Source organism: Chionomys nivalis, chromosome 4, assembly GCF_950005125.1.
Source record: "Chionomys nivalis chromosome 4, mChiNiv1.1, whole genome shotgun sequence".
NCBI lineage: Eukaryota > Metazoa > Chordata > Mammalia > Rodentia > Cricetidae > Chionomys > Chionomys nivalis.
This window is the reverse complement of record NC_080089.1, coordinates 92,488,805-92,501,462: the sequence shown is the minus strand read 5'-3', so window position 1 is coordinate 92,501,462 and position 12,658 is coordinate 92,488,805. Positions and strand designations below refer to the sequence as shown.

The 12,658-nt window shown below is 42.3% G+C and overlaps 1 protein-coding gene across 2 annotated transcripts in view; it reads left to right on the top strand.

Annotated features, from left to right (window-relative positions):
* The window catches only part of Pls1 (plastin 1), an 86,322-nt gene that overhangs the window by 11,901 nt on the left and 61,763 nt on the right, over positions 1-12,658 (top strand). The window contains exon 1 of one of the 2 annotated variants that reach the window (XM_057768756.1): positions 12,578-12,597. The exons of the other annotated variant lie outside the window; for it this stretch is intronic. The gene's annotated coding sequence lies outside the window, so the exon portion shown is untranslated. Of the gene's footprint in view, positions 1-12,577; positions 12,598-12,658 lie in introns of those variants that run through there. 2 annotated transcript variants of the gene reach the window in all.

Below are 12,658 nucleotides of genomic sequence, written 5' to 3'. Positions count from 1 at the left end.
TTAAAATTTATGACTTATTTCTGCAATTTTCCATTTCCTAGTTTTGGATCACAGTTGGCATGGATAACCAAAATCATAGAAAGCAAAAATCACAAATAAAAGGAGACAACTATAGTACAAAAATAGGGGCTAAAGACCTTGTACTCATATAGAAGATGCAATAAAGTATTAAGTATGTGTATTAGCCAGTGTTCTACTGCTATGAAGAGACACCATGACCACGGCAACTCTTATAAAGGAGAGCATTTAACTGGGGCTGGCTTACAGGCTCAGAGGTTTAGTCTATTATCACCATGGCGGGGAGCATGGTGGCATGCAGGCAGACGTGGTACTGGAGAGGGAACTGAGAGCTCTGCATCTGGGTCAGCAGGCAGCAGGAAGAGAGGGACGCTAGGCCCGGCCTGAGCCTTTGAAACCCCCAAACCCACCGATCCCCAAATGTACGAACCTATGGGAACCACTCCTAATCAAACCGCCACAGCAGTGGAGGAAGTGTATTCAACTACTCATTAATTCACGTTTACGCCCATTCATTGGTTTATGAGAAGCCTACTATACATGAGGCAATGGGGTGTGAAGCGAGACACATTGGTAGAGAGTTTCCCACAGCTCAGGTTGTCCTTGAACTTGCTGTATAGGCTTTGAGGTTGAACTTGAACTCCTGTGTCTCCTTCCTCTAGCTTCCATGACTAAGAGCACTGACATGAATCTTATTACAGTATGTTTGACTTTGTTGGTCATTGTTAATTTCTTATTGTGTGTCTTAGTCATAGTCTCTGTTCTATTGCTGTGAAGAGACACCGTGATCAAGGCAACTCTTACAAAGGAAAACATGTCATTGAGGCTGGCTTACAGTTTCAGAGGTTTAGTTCATTCTCATCATGGCGGGGAACATGGTGGCGTGCAGGCAGGCATGGTGCTGGAAAAGTAGCTGAGAGTTCTACATCCCGATTTTCGGCAGGGACGGAGGGGAGGTAGGCCTGGCTTGGGCTTTTGAAACCTCCAAGCCCATCCCCAGTGACACATTTCCTTCGACAAGGCCACACCTCCTTCTCCTCAAATAGTGCCTCTCCCTGGTGACCAAGTATTCAAGTATGTGAGCCTATGGGTGCCACGCTTACTCAAACCACCTCATGGTGCCTGTTTTATAAATTAAACTTTCAGCAAAAGTTCTAAGGAAAATCATAATGTAGACTTGGTGATTCAATGCTACTCACAGTTTCTGGCATCTCTTGGGTCTTGAAACGTATGGTATGTTCCACGATGAGGGCAACGATTAAGACCGTTAAGTCCTCATCTGGGCTTTATTGACAGGAAGTCTTGAGCTACTTTAACCTTTCCCTAGAATGAGCTGAATAACTTGAATTCACAATAGTAAAGATTACTGCGATTTTTATTTATTCTAAACCAACTCCAAATATAAATTAACTAACAGGTAGTCACAGTGGTTGACATGCAAGAGATAGTGTTTGCATGTGAAGCCAGTTTTACCTTTAAAATAAATGAATATTTGATTTAAATGTGTTACTATTGTGTTGACAGAAACCAAATTGAAAGTGACTGGGAGAGTAGCTTACAACAATGCTTAAAGAAATGTTTATTAATACACTAGTTTACTACAATTCATTTTCCTATTGTAAGTGGATGGAGGGCTGTGAGTTTCTTTATTCTGTGTCTTCCTGTGTAAATAAATGCATTGTGCTATAGGAGACAGAGCCTTAATTGAAATCTTTTTACAAGGTTAGTTTTACCAGTGTGACTAGAATGCTTTAAAAGAGAATGGAAATAGCATGGTTTTTCTCTTTTCGTTGTTTTGTATAACTTTATTTTGTGTGCGCATGTGTTTGTGCCATCGTCCTATACATATTGGGGTTAGATGACAATGGCAGTCGGTTTTCTCTTTCTACCATGTAGGTCCTGGGAATCGAACTCTGGTCGCCAGGCTTAGCAGCAAACATACTTACCTACTGGACCAATTTTCCAGTAATTAAGAGGAAATGACTGGATTTTCAAGCAGTATTCAAAGGGAACAGATAAGATACTCATTTTTGCAAGTGAATATTTGTTAAGGATCAGTGAAGATATCCTGTATATGGCTTCACATCTTGGACACATGAGGGGGTCCTCCAGCCCTTTGTGTTCCTTTAATCTAATTAGGTCATTGAGACACTCTGGAAACTTCTAATGCACAGGTTCTCTGCATTCTGTGGTGGACTTAGGCACTGAGCAAAGTGTCACAAAACCCGGAAGCGGGACTTCATATTAATGAAGAGGTTTCATATTAACTGCTCATTGTTAAAGTCTCCACCTTACATAGTCTTTGAGTTTGAGGCCAGCCTGGTCTACATACTGAGTTCCAGGCCAGGTAAGGCTATATAGAAAGACCTTGTCTCAACAAACAAACAAATAAACAGACAAAAACAGAAAAGTTAAATTAAATGGTCAATTTTCAAATCTTTTCTTTGCCTTGTACTTACTAGCATCCCCTCCCTCTCCAGCTCTATCTCCCGTCTCCACCTCCTCTCTGTCCCCACGTATAGAGACTTTCTTTGCGCTTTTACTAGGATCCTATTTAGTTATTTATTTGAGATCATCTCATATAGCCCAGGCTGGCCTCAAACTCTATGTTGCTGAATTTGGCCTTGAATTTCTTGTTACCAAGAATTATTAAGCATTATTAAGCTTAGACTCTGAGCCCAAGCATCCCCAACAAACTAGACCAGACCACACATTTTTAATAGTCCTATTTAAGAAAAAGGTTTTTTTTTTTAAGCAAATAATAATTAAGGGCAGAAAAATAAGATATTTTCAATGTGGTTACATTGAGAAGAGGAACAAAGGGGTTTAGTGATTCCCATGTCCAACTTTGAGGTCCTAAGAGGAGATCAAGGTTTACCAGACTCCCGGCCTTTTCCTCCTGGGCTCTGGCTAGCACCAGGCTCCCAGCCTTTTCCTTCTCCCAATAGGAGATTTCTGGGGGAAATTTCAAAATCTTGGGGTCCGTTGTATTAATAGTCTGGTAGCCAAAGGGAGAAACAGAGTTTGTCTTATAATACCTTCATTCCTGCCAGGATGGTTAGTTCCTAATTCTGCTGTGGTTGTGCATTGTCATGCCCACCGCAGAGCATGTGACCCTTCGTGACAGGCTTATCATAGCATAATGTTGTCACGCGTCACCCATGTCGTAGTATATGTTAATACGTGTCTTATGGCGGTAATATTCCATATTGCATGGCTGCACCACTTTAAATATCCACTTGTCCAGTCTGTTTGGAGTTTCCGCTTTTAGTCATTTGTCATGAGCATGTCATATTAGAAGCACAGACACTCAGCATCTTTCTACAATGTCAGAATTTATTGAATAATAAATTCACAACCTGTTTTAGTTTCATTGGCCACAATTTACCTAGTCGTCCTGATTCCTCCTGGTACCTGGTCATTGGCAAACACAGGTTCTTCCATTCCAATCTGAATCACTCAAAGAACCCTGGCCGTACATTCTACTTGAGGCATGTACACACAGATTGAGAACACAGAATTCAAAGAGGACTACTGGAGGCAGACATGGAGGACTGAATCCAGAGAGCTGTCAGACAAAGGGATGGATGGGTAGATGGCGTTTTTAGAGAGCACCATTTTGAGCTAAAGCCCTAGGAACCTTTAGGAATTCTCAGCCTTTGGGTGTCCCAGAATAGTGGAGATGGCAGGTTGGTGTGGATACTGCATTGTAGTGTGAGGTGCTCTTCTTGTGGGGTCCAAGTGAGAATGTCACTCCCTTTGTTGATCTGGTATGATCATTAGACACATGAACCTGGTAGCTGTCTGTCCACCTGTTTCTCTCTCTCTCTTTCTCTCTCTCTCTCTCTCTCTCTCTCTCTCTCTCTCACGCACACACACACACACATCACTTTTTAAGAGAGCACAGTAAGTTTATTTCTTTTCAATATTTATTTATTTATTTCATGTTACATGTATGAATGTTTTACTGGCGTGTATATATGTACACACATGTCTGCCTGCCTGGTGCCTGTGGAAGTAAGAAGACATCGGACCCCCTGGAACTGAGCTGCAGTGTGGGTGTTGAGAATAGAACCCCTGTCTTCTGTGAGAGTCAGTGCTTTAAGCTCGGAGCCATCTCCTGCCTCTAGATACAATTTTAATACCTTTGTGCCTGTGTGTGCTCAGTCTACTTTGATAGGTTTGTAGGTGTTAACCTTTTCGTTTGCATAAATAAGTCATGAGTCCGTGCCTCATGATTCATGCAGGACAGGTGGTGTGCATAAACAAGATGTGAAGTCCTTCCTTCTCTGTGCCTGTATTCAAATGAAGGCGGCAGAGTCACTCAGGGCTAAAAGCCACTGTGTGGTGCAGTATGTGCCATATGGAGTAACTCAGAGCAGGGCGGAGCTTGAGCTCACAATCCCACTGAATGACGCTCTTAGGAACCTTTATAGAGGTTTTTTTTTTTTTTTTTTTTTTTGAGGAAAATGCATTTGTTTTCATTTCTTCCTTTTTCTCTAGTGTTTTTTTTGTTTTGTTTTGTTGTTTTGTTTTTGTTTTTGTTTTGACGGCAAGATTTCTCTGTGTAGCCCTGACTGTCCTGAAACTTACTCTGTGGACCAGGCTGGCCTCACACTTGGAGATCTGCTTGCCTCTGCCTCCCAATTGTTGGGAGTAAAGCATGCACCACCACCTGGCTTTATTTTCATTTCTTAATTTAAAATTTTACACATGTGGGTATTTTGCCAGCACATAGGTCTGTGCACCCTGTGATGGTCCAAGGAGGTCAGAAGAATGTTGGACCCCCTGAAGCTGGACTTAGGGACAGTCGTGAGCCACCATGTGAATAGTGGCATATGACACTGGGTCCCCTGGGCGAGCAACCATCGTGCGGCCATTGCGCTTACCAGCTAAGTTATCGCTACGGACCCTGCTTTTATTTCTTGTGGGTATTTGTAGAGTCCAGAAGAGGAAATGCTGAGTCACATGGTAACTGCATTTCAAAGAACTGGCAAGCCTTTTCCAAAGTTGCTGTATCTAGCAGCCGTGGGAGAGGTTTGTGTTTCTCCACATAATACATGCCACCAGTATTTGTTATCTGTCTCCTTAATTATGACCACGATGGCAGGTGTGAGATGGTATCTCATTGTGGTGATGCTAAAAATTACTAGTAGACTTTATCTTTTAGATAAATTTTCATAGAAATCAAGCAAATGTGCAGCATATTCCCTGTGTCCCCTCACTGGCACACTCCCCTATTATTAACATCTTATACTGCATTCTATATTACTTATCATTAATGAGCTCATATTGTTCTATTACTAGAATGCACAGGGTACGTATTATTTCCTTTGTTTTACCTCTCAACCCCTTGTTCCAGGATCCCATTCTATTTTTAACTCTGAACCCTTAGGCTCTCTTTGGCTGTCTCAGTTCTCATACTCTCCTTGTGTTTTGATGATCTTGAGACTTTTGAGGAAGAGTGCTGAGGTTGCAGGATGCTTCTCTGTTGAGATTTAGCTGATTTTTAAAAAACAAGATTTTTTTTTCTTTTAATGAAGTAAACTGGTGACATTCATTGGCTTTTAGTATCAGAGCAACTCATGTATAATTTAAAATATAATCAGAATTAGCAATCAGTAGAATTTGTAGAAAATTCTCAGGCCTTTGAACACTTCAATTGCTTCTGAAAGACGAGCAGAAATTGAACTCTAGGTATACTTTCCTTCAAGGACTTGGTTCCATTGGAAGGGGACCAGAGTAGGTCACAGAACTTATCTTTGAGACAGTCACTGGGGAATCTTGTGTCAAGGCAAAGGCACGTTTTCCCCTGTTTTAAGTGTGACAGACAGACAATGTTGTTTTGCGTGTGTCAAGTCATGAAGTTAGGTGATAACTCCCAGACACATTCATTCCCCAGCACTCTGGAGAAGAGCCCTCAACTTCTGTTAATTCTAGAAATCTGCACCAGTGCCTTGTGCAGGGGGAGGAAGTGGAGGCCCTGGGAGGTTGAGCTGTTGGGCCTGTGATACATAGCCTGACAGCAGTGGTTCTGAGGTTTTCACCCCAGCCTCTGGAGTTTATCTAAAACAAGAATCGATGGACTTAGGGAAGAGTCCTTATCTTACTGGACATTGGGATAGCATCTCCCTGTGTCATGGTGAGGTCAGTCCCTCCAGCTAGCTGCACGCCTGGTCACTATCTATTATCGATCCATACATATGCAATTTAAGACTGTGTAAGTCTGTTGGCTGCCAATTCGGAAAATAAGTCTAATACTGAGCTAAGCTCCTAGTATATTTTCTTAGTATGAGTACTATGAACTGATTCTCTTCAGGTGCTTTAATGATGCTTCTCCAGGAATCCGTTTATGGAGCCTGGCATGGTAGCACATGCGTGTAGTCTAGCACTGAGGAATGTGAATCAGCGCTGGGTTACATAGGGCGTTCCAGGTCAGCTGGGGTCACACAGTGAGATCCCGTCTCAACAAATGGACCACTGAAAATTTCATCAACTCAAGCTTCTTATCTTTCACTGTTTCTGACTTTTTCTATAAAGAATAAAAGAGAGAAAAATTTGCTGGGGGAACCTGTAGGTTGTTTTCCAACTTATTGGATTGGCTTATTCAAAAAGGCTATTACAAATAATTAGCTGGAGAGTGATTGCCAGATCAGATGAGGTAAAGGGAAACTTCTGAAGGTCACTTTGCCCCTTCCCAGGGACTAAGTCAAAACATCAGTAACTGAGTCAACACCTAAGGGTTATCATGCCCCTATTCAGGGAGATGGAAAGTTTCCAACATCTCAGTACGTGCATACATAGCTGTTATGTCCTTGGTTTTAAGGGGAGGTGGGGAAGTACTGAGAGTCATCAGAAATGACTTTAGATTTTTCTTAAAGTTTTACATTTTCTTAGGGTTGAGGGGGCTTACAAATGCATTTAGAGTCTTTCAATAGAAACCTGAATTTAGACCTCAGTTTATCCAATGGCAAGCCTTCTATTTTATTGGGCCAGAACATTGTATAGAGCATTGTCACCAGCCCTGCCATTTTGGGGAGCTGCTTTGGACCTGGCATCTATTACATCATCCATCACTTATTGGTCATATTAAATCTTAGTCACACATCTTTCTAGTTGTGACCTTGCGACACGTCATTTAACAGCAGTACTATTAAGTGTTCCAGCGTGTGCTGTGTTATTTGCTTTTGCACCTGTTCATTTCAGTGTTAATGATCGGGTATGTTCAGTGACTTGATGAGGTATATGCTTCATGTGCATCTGGCAGCTGAGATTCTCTGAATTGCTTTGTAACTGTGAGTAAGTCATTCAGGTTGCTTTCAGCCATCTTCCAATCAGAACGGAGGCCCACCCACTTAGCTTATAAAATCACCTGTCCTGGAAGACTCTCTGCAATTCATGAGTTTGGCACTTAAGATTCAAACAGTCAGCTGGGTGGTGGTGGCGCATGCCTTTAATCCCAGCACTCGGGAGGCAGAGGCAGGCGGATCTCTGTGAGTTCGAGGCCAGCCTGGTCTACAAAGGGAGTTCTAGGACAGGCTCCAAAGCTACAGAGAAACCCTGTCTCGAAAAACCAAAAAAAAAAAAAAAAAAAGATTCAAACAGTCAAAAACAAAAGGTAGATTTCCTAGATACTTGTGAATAAGGAAAGTATCTTTTTGCTTCAGCCAAAAATTTTAGAGCTTTGGAATAAAATTATACTACCCTCTTGGGAGATACATATATATCTTCCATGCTGTTCAGGATGGAAGCTGATATTTGTTTCCACTAAATCTTTCCTCTTTCTAGATTCTGTTATAGGAATAAAAACACTAAAGATTTCAAAATGCTTATTTTGCTCAAATTTCCTCTAAACATGGAAGCGCAGTGTGCTGGTAATCCCTGTACTTAGATGCTTTAAGGACCGGAGTGCTAAAGCTGCCATAGCAACACTACTGGTTGGTAGGTTTTCACTTCTCTAATGCAAATGAGAAGACGGAGGCACAGAATATAATGTGAAAGCACATTGAGTGGTCAGAGCAGAATCAGATCTGCTCATGCCAAAGCTATACAGTTAACCAATTAGGTTGCTCTTAGATGGGCAAGCTTCTGGGTGATCCCCTACCAGAGCTGCCTTTTGAGTCTTGCTCAGAGGAGCCTAGGTCTTGGGTGATTGGGGGAGAATACAGGAGTGCCTCAGCATTGCCATCTATTTATTAGAGGACAAAATTTAGAATTTCCAAATTTCGTTCCTGTTCAGATTCCTGGGCCCTGCCCTAAAACTTCTGAAGGAGAATCTTTGGGGTCTAGGTATCTGCATTTCTTATCACCCCTGGATCTGTTTTTAGGACTGTAATGAGAATGGTACCAAATGACAGGGTAGCAGGAACAATCCATTGAGAGGATAAGACAGGCTGGGTGGTGGTGGTGCATGCCTTTAATGCCAGTACTTGGGAGGATGAAGCAGGCAGATCTCTGTAAGTTTGAGGCCAGCCTGGTTCACAGAGTGAGTTCCAGGATAGTCAGGGCAAGAAACCCTGTCCTGAAAAATCAGGAGGAAAAAAAAAAGATAAGACAAAAGTCTTAGCCAGGTTCCCATCTTTTTTTTTTTTTTTTTTCCAGAAAGGGTTTCTCTGTAGCTTTGGAGCCTGTCCTGGAACTCACTTTGTAGACCAGGCTGGTCTCAAACTCACAGAGATTCACATTTCTCTACCTCCCAAGTGCTGGGATTAAAGGCGTGTGCCACCACTGCCCAGCTCAGGTCCCTGTCTTTAATAAAGGCCTCTGCTTGGAGTTATTGGCAGACTCTTGAATATTTGCATTTTTGTTTGTCTTTTTATATTTGCTGTTTGTCGTTTTGAGATGCTAACTTCTAAGGTTTTTTTGTTGTTCTTTTCGTGCTGAGGATTGATCACAGGTCCCCAAACCAGTGCTCCTATGTTTTACATAATGTGATGGGAATGAAATTTCTGTTTAAGCAGAACTGTAAAGACAACATTGGTCCTTTCCCTAGACATCTTGTCCTGCTCTCACTTCCCAGTCCTCCAAGTAATTGCTGCTTTCTCTTGTTAATCAGTCCAAGGCCAAGGTGATACGATCTGCTGATTCTGGAATGAAACTGCCTGAGTCTGTATTAACTCTCTCAATTGCCCCATTGCTGCGAATCTAGCAGTGTAACTGATGCAAATTTATTACCTTCCTGTACTATAGGTCAGGAGTCTGGCTTTGCCACCAGGCAAAGTTAAGATATTGGCCAAAACTATAATCTTTCTACAGGGTCGAGTGAAGGAGCATTTCAGGGCTCATTTCCAATGTTGGCTGAAATCGCCCACCTGAGGTTCCCCTTCATGCTGAATGTAAACTCGGGGGTTATTCCCAGCATTGGAGGCCTCCTGCGCCCCTTCACTCAGGTCCCCTTCTTCTCATATTCACAGTTAGGGACAACAGGTCAAGCTTCTCTACACTTGAATCTCTTTCCTCCTTTGGTTTGAAAGACACCTGGGCCTGCATAGATAACCCAGGGCACATTTCCCTCTCCTAAGGCCCCTGCCCTTCACCAACAGCTGCAAAAGTCCCAGGTATATGTACAGATCCTGCAGATGATGGTAGAGGTATCTTCAGGGTATTTTCTTGCCTAATATTGACATATTACCTGCTTTTGACAATAAATCTTACGCAAACAAGAAAATCTGACTTAACTAGATAGATAGTTTTCTAAATTAAAATCACTTCTGGGCCAGGCTTTAAATAGTTTTAAGAGAGCTGTTTCTTAAAGTCAGTCTCTGGTATTGCCGAGGCTAGCCTCAAGCTCCTGGCCTCAAGTGATCTTTTCTCCCCCGCTTCCCCAACAGCAGGAAGTACAGGCACAGGTCACCATACCCAGCCTTTCTACATGTTCTCTGAGATGAAGCCATTGTATTTCCTCTGGAAATTTGGCTGGGACTTACAGTAAGTATTCAAGAAAAAGATAGGATGCCCATCTTTCTGCCCACAACGCTTCTCAACAGGGCAGACCCTGAATGGAATGTATACAGTATTTGAGAAGTTGGATCCAGAGCTTTGTCCCTCATCCCCCGTCCTGTCTCTGTTCAAGGATGCCTGCTGAAATGTCTAAGAGCAAACTCATTTGAAATCACCTTGGTACCAACATGAAGGCTTTGATAGATCATGGTACCACCAGACTATATGAGCTATCATGAAAGATGTCTTCAAAAGGGATTTAATAACACAAAAATTCTTCTTTCCTTTGAAAAAAAGATGTTATTGTACATTTTATATGTGCATAAACGTGTGTATATCTGCGTGTGAGTTTGTGCTTGTATGTGCTGGAGTTACATGTGGTTTGTGAGCCATCTGATGTGAACACTAGAATCCAAACTCATGTCCTTTGCAAGAGCAGTAACTGTCCTTAATGCTAAGCCAGCTCTCTGGTCCCTTCTTTTCTTTCTTCTTGTTTCCTAAACCTAGGGACTTCTATTTTCTAGGCAAGAACTGGACCACCGAGATACACACATAACCAAAGGATCTTGATTTTTAATTAAAAAAATGCCATTGCACGTATCATTGTATCTACAACATGGGGACTTTTTCATAAAAGTATAGAATGTCTGTCCAGCGTACTTCCTCCTTCCCCATTTCCTTTCATGGGAGGTTTTCCTTTTCTGCAACACAGTTTCTCTATATAGCACTGGCTGGCTCTGTTGAACTTGCCCTGTAGACCAGGCTGGTCTGGAACTGGAGATACGCCTGCATCTGCCTCCCAAGTGCTAGGATTAAAGGCGTGTGCCACCACCACCTGGCACTCATCCTACATTCTTTAGAACTCACGACCCACAGTGGGCCCTTCCACATCAATCACTAATTAAGAAAATGCCCTATCGAACTCCACTCCCTATCCTATATCTCTCCAGGCTCAGAGCTTCACTTCCCTGCTCCTCGGTCTCTTTTCTCCTGTATAACCCAGCCATTTTGGCTACATGCCTTCTTGGTTCTCTTACTTTCTCTCTTGGTGTACTTGGCTTCTGGTCCTCTGTCAGCCCCGCCTCTCTCCTCTCTTCCTCTCTCGCTCTCCCACCTCTCCTCTTGGTGACTGGGTTCAGTCTGTTGGCCTCTTTCAGTTTGGACCCTTCCATATGCACATGGCTGTGCTTTCCCTCCTACCTATAATAAAACTTTCTCCCCAACCGTACCTTGAAGCAGCCATGTCCACATTTTTCATTCATTTATGAATTCCTAAAGACAAAATCCTCAGTGCCCCCCCCCCCACACACACTTTGAACCTGTATTGGAGACTGGTGAGTTTGTCTTAGGGCCCAGTGCCCTCCTGGGGTGGTTCTGGGCGACCCAGGCAGAACATATTTCCTCTTATTCGTCACTTGGAATCTGCCCAACTCTTCTCATTCAGCCAGCTTGTGGCCTTATAGAAGAGAACATCCCTTTATTTAAATGCGCATGTGTAGTTTCCTTGAGGCACACTGTAGGAATAGTAGATTGTATCCCTGGTAAGTGGCAGTTAGCTGTGTTTTGACAGGTGTGTACAATCATAAAGTCTCCACGATCAGAAACACACGGTGTGTGCGTTGCTGCTGAAAGTTGCCTCATATCCCTTTGCATGTTATCCCTGGGTCATCCCTGTGTTCTGACGACAGTTGCTCTGCTGTCTGTCACCACGGGTTAGTTTGCATGTCTCCAGTTTTACATTCACGTCTATGAAATTCTAGAAGTACATGTAATACATACTTTTGTTTTAAAGTTGCTTATAATTTCAAAATTACTTTTTCTTTCACTTTGTAAAGCTGTTTTGTAACATCCTTTTTTATTTTTTAATGGAGGCATTATAAAAGATATTTTAGACTTCCTCCTCAGAATGTGCTGCCACCACACCATAAATATGGATTGTAAAGTCGATAAGGAAACTGTTCTTAGGCCAGTTTAAAAGTAGACTTGGACTCTGACCCTTGATGTTCTCCCTAGCGTAACACTGCATAAGTGGTGTAATGTTTCCAGTTCCTGCTTAAAGACAATGTTTATGTTTGTTTGAAATTAGTCCAGTGATTTGGAGTTAGGGTTTTTATTATTATTATCATTTTTTTTTGTCTTAACACAATTTGTTAATTCTTTCTAGGAAATACAAATTAAGGCTTAATGGTTTTTGCATGATTCAAAAATATTGGCATTTACAATTAAAGTGACAAAGGAATATTTATAAAAAATGATATAGAAGTTCAGAGGACAGTCCCATTTCAAAGTCTGCGTGAGCTCACTCTCCGAGGGAAGGTGAGGTCTCACAATATATTTTAAGCACTCTAGCTATAATAGATTAGACATAGTGATGACATCTACAGTTCTAAGCCACACCTGTGTTTCAGGTTGGCCTTTCTACCTAGGCCAGATTCTTTTGAGATTAAAATCTCTAGTAGTAGCCAGAACATTCGTTTAGGTGCAGAGTAAATTGCTTGCTTTCTTTCGTCAAACACTGCCTTTGGCGGATGGTTATTCAAGGACAGGCACAGCTCAGAGAGACTGAATTTTAAATCTTCTGGGTTTGTTTCTCTGGCCCTCCAACTGCCAGGCGCTAAGACCCTCGGAAGCAGGAAGCAGGTATGTGAGCAGATTCTTCCCTCTGCCAGGGGCAGCGATCCCAGACAGGACTGCTGTGCTT